The 4,191-nt window shown below is 43.8% G+C and overlaps 1 long non-coding RNA gene across 1 annotated transcript; it reads right to left on the bottom strand.

The window, feature by feature from the left end:
- Positions 1 to 1,841: 1,841 nt before the first annotated feature.
- On the bottom strand, positions 1,842 to 3,623 carry LOC120711514. Its single transcript, XR_005690304.1, has 3 exons — positions 3,249 to 3,623; positions 2,924 to 3,014; positions 1,842 to 2,193 (listed from the first exon to the last, which is right to left on the bottom strand). It is a non-coding gene; the product is annotated as an uncharacterized LOC120711514 (long non-coding RNA).
- Positions 3,624 to 4,191: the final 568 nt, after the last annotated feature.

Genomic DNA, 4,191 nt, shown 5'->3' with positions numbered 1-4,191 from the left:
GGCACCGGTTGGTTCCACCAACCGGTACCTATTCCTCCTTGTGCTTTTGGTACCGGTTGGTGGCACTAACCGGTTCCTATATTGAAGTTTTGGTACCGGGTGATGCTTTAACCCGGTACCAAACACCTTACCTTTGATCGCCGCTGGCCAAAGGTACCGGCTGCTTTTGCAGCCGGTACTGATGCGTGGCATTAGTACCGGTTGCAACAGCAGCTGGTACATTTGGCCTGTTTTCTAGTAGTGGGGGACGCCTGGACCCATACGTGAGAGAGAGAAAGGTGAAAGAGGAGGGAGAAAGAAGAAGCTAACATGAGGATCTCACTGCCACATCAACCGAAACCACCATAAAATCAGCTCGAAGGGTCAAAATTGAATGATTTTGATAGTTGGAGGGTCATCTGTGTCTGGTTTTTTATTTCAGGGGCCAAATGTGGACTCCAGTGATAGTTGAGGGGCCACCGACGGACTGACATGTGAGCCCTACTGCCACGTCAGCTGAAACCGCCGTCAAAACCGCCTGGGGGCCAAATGTGAACGGTTTCGATAGTTAGAGGGCCACAGATTCCTGGTTTTCGAGTTCAAGGGCCATTTCCGGACTACACCAATAATTTAAGGGCCACCAACGGACTTTTTCCAAAAAAAAGCGCTAAGCACCTAGGTGAGGCCCAGCTAGGGCCCAGCTGGCCTGCCCTGGACATCTCCTGATGTGGGCGCACTGTACTGCATACAGAGTGTGTGTGGGACTCTACTTCAACACCTATGTGTCAGGGAAGAACCGCGGGCGACGCGAGCCTCCTTGCAGCTGGCGGTGCGAGGCGGCGGCGAGGCGACGTGCGGGCGGCTGATGATGGGACAGCGGAGCGGCGTGAGGCGGCAGCGACGGCATCCCTTCCTTCTTCCCCTTCGTCAAGATTCTCTCCGGTGATCACTTGTGTCCTCTTCTCTCCCCTCCTCTTGGATCCGCGGTGCAGTAGGGTTTTATGGATGGATGGATGCGTGTGCGCCGCTGATTTGTGACATGCTGAACCGCTTCGGCTGGATCGTGACATCCAGCGAGCCAACCACATCGCTTCAGCTTGTCTAGATTATCTTTACACGAATGTCATTAATGAGCTGCATCTCCATGTAGGCATTGAAATTTTTTCTGTCCACTAGTAAGATGCCCGTGCTAACGCCACGGATAAATTGCAGACTTACAAAATAAACACGGATTCCAAAATTTTCCAGCAGACCGTCCGCCATACACCGGCTGACCGTCCGCCATTCAAAAAGTTCGGGTGCATTTCAAATGTAAAAAAAACACATGATGCATAATCCAAAATGAACTATCATCAAACCATGTCATACATAGAATTTTGATGTATCATCTTAAGAAATGCTAGACAAAAAGCATAAACTATCTCAGAAGGACAGGCTCAAGGCTGTCGTTTCCCCTACTTTTTGGAAGCTAATCAGAGCTTGAAAATTGGTATTAGGAGTTCAAGACATGATAGGCTAATGCAATCCCATGCTCTCAGTTGGAGGAAGTCGAAGATTGAAGCCAACCTCTGGTTCTCAACAATTCAAGGTTACAAAGCCCTGCATCAAATTCACATTATCCTTAGAGACTCAAACAACCACAATATGAATTAATTGTACAGCGATGTTAAATGTGTTGCATGCCACTACCCACTATCCAATAACTGAAACTTTGCTAGTGCAGAAATTCTCTACACGAGCATTTAATAATCTCATATATATAGATATATATCATAAGATTTTTTTTCATGTGCACTTCAACATTAGACTTTACCTCTGCATGTTTTTTCTTGCGATGGAGAGCTGACCAACACCAATGTATTTCCAGCCCTGATAGTGCCATTTGAAAATCATAACCCGTCTGCCAGCAATGTTATAATTATTTACAAAGGTTGGAAGAACAAGAGCATAAACAGAATGAACACACAGGTACCCCCACTTCATGTTGAATTGAAAAAAATCTGGCCTGGGCTGGTCCACCGAACCTGCTTATCCACCGATCCAGACCAGCCACAACATGCAAGAACCAGCTGCGGCTGGGGTTCTTTCCCACCCAGTCGAACGGGGCGTTGATATTAGTTCATCTCACCAGGCTGCTGTTACCAAAGTGACTCATCGTCAGATCAACATACAGGAGTGACACATCACTCCTACTCTGCAAAGCATATTTTCCGCCTGAATAGATTAAACATCAAGGTAACCAATTTCCATAAGTAGTAGAAACGGTGGTGTTTTGACCAAAGGAAAAAAATTCATAGCAATATATATAGAGCATAGGCAACACAAGATATCCAGACTCTATGATATCCACAGGCAAACCTCTACATAATACTTTCAAAAAATAATTAAACCAAATGACGCCATGATATTGAATCCAGACAACTGACAACTCGCTTTCAAATGGTTTGCCTGAGATGTGGCCACCATTTTAACTATTTTGTGCAAGAACAAAAAAAAATGATTAGACTCTGAACCTACAGATTAGCATGCACACACTAAGTACCTATCTTCACATCTAAACAGATGCTATTAGCCTATTATTAGTCAGACAATCATTGGTTAGTATTCAGCTGAACTTAAACTACCACAACTGTGTCACGTACTAAATACAGACTATACATGTATACGCACAACAGGACCAAACAGGACTCGAACCAACCACCGCAAAACATGCTAGTTCCCAAAAATCTCTGAGCGTTATTTTGGCTTTTGGTTTTTACAGCACAAAATAATCCTCACAAGGTATGAAAATTGTCCCCTAAATGGTGTTGAGAAGACAACCACCAAATACCGAAGAGTTGAGTTTCTGTAAACCAGGAAAGATATTATGTAGCAAACAATTCTGAATTTGGACAGATCTGTAATTGGAATTCCAATTGGACAAGACTGAATTTTGTCAACATACATGAACTTTTTATAATTCAGTGCCTAATTTGGCCAGTCAATCAGCAACGCACCCTTGCAAGAATATGCATACTGCATATCAGAGGCTTGCACTGAAAGAAAAAAAAACTTGTATCAGTACTTGCGAGGTGCTTGTAATTGTGCAAAAAAATCTCAGTACTTGCAAAAGCTAGGTCATAGTTATTGCCAAAGCTCACAAAAATTAGCAAAATAGCACAGCATATCAATTAAATCTTCTCCACTTGAACCGTCCATCTAAAACACAATATTCAGTCTATTAGTATAGATGAAAGAAAAGACATAAACTGAGGGTTTTTAATGGTCACCTCGGCGTCATTTGCAAAGGAGCAAGTGGTCTTGAGGGAAAGGCCATTGTCCTCAGCATGCTCCAGTCAGACGGGAGAGGAGGCCTATTACTTTAGGTGAGACCTGTATGAAATACCATCGGAAAAGCAATTTCCAGAGGAACTATCAATATAACAGTACATGCTCATGAAGAGGAAATAATATGACTGAACCATAGCACAGCTTTGTACAACCTTAAAGTTAACAAGCTAATTTCAGTAGATATATTATGCACTGATGGTAAAATGGTTATACCATTATTATCAATAAAGTTACACAACAAGCAAGGGAACAAACAATAGTTTGAATGGCAGTAACAAACAGGAGGATTACATCAAGAAAAGAGAAATTATCTGTAAAATCGTACTGCAGTTTAATCCTTCAGAGAGCAAAATAAACAATAGAAGTTTGGGGGAGAAAATCCTTCAGCACCAGATGATCCGATGGGCGTCGGATGAAGGCGTTGGTGCCATGACGTAAGCAAAAGGTGACTTCGCAGAGCTATAGCCTAATAAGGAGTTTTCCTGAGCCATTTGACGTTGCTGGAGTTTAGGAGACGCATATAGACACAAAAGAGAACCTCCAAGGCCTTCAGAGTGCTAACTGATCATATCTAAATGTTAGGTCTAGAGAGTGAAAAAGCAAGGTGTTGCTGCCTTATGGTTGGTTCTAGAGTGCATCACTGTTGTAGTCTTGGTGTGCCGGCTTCTTGGAGTCTTGGTGGCTCACTGGCAAGTCATCGACCCTCCGGCTTGGTGTGGAGCGGTAACGTTGCCTTTATGAGGGGAATGTGGAGACCCCCTCCCTCAGTGGAGACGTCAGTAAGGTGATCGTGAACTTGGCGTGGCCTAGCCTTTGTGGCAAGTCAATGGACATCCTAGAACAGATTTAGTGATCGAGAAGCAATACTCTTAGTGAATGCTT

Source organism: Panicum virgatum, chromosome 6K (genome assembly GCF_016808335.1).
Source record: "Panicum virgatum strain AP13 chromosome 6K, P.virgatum_v5, whole genome shotgun sequence".
NCBI lineage: Eukaryota > Viridiplantae > Streptophyta > Magnoliopsida > Poales > Poaceae > Panicum > Panicum virgatum.
Note: the sequence above shows the minus strand (reverse complement) of the source record. Positions and strands in the feature narration are given on the sequence as shown.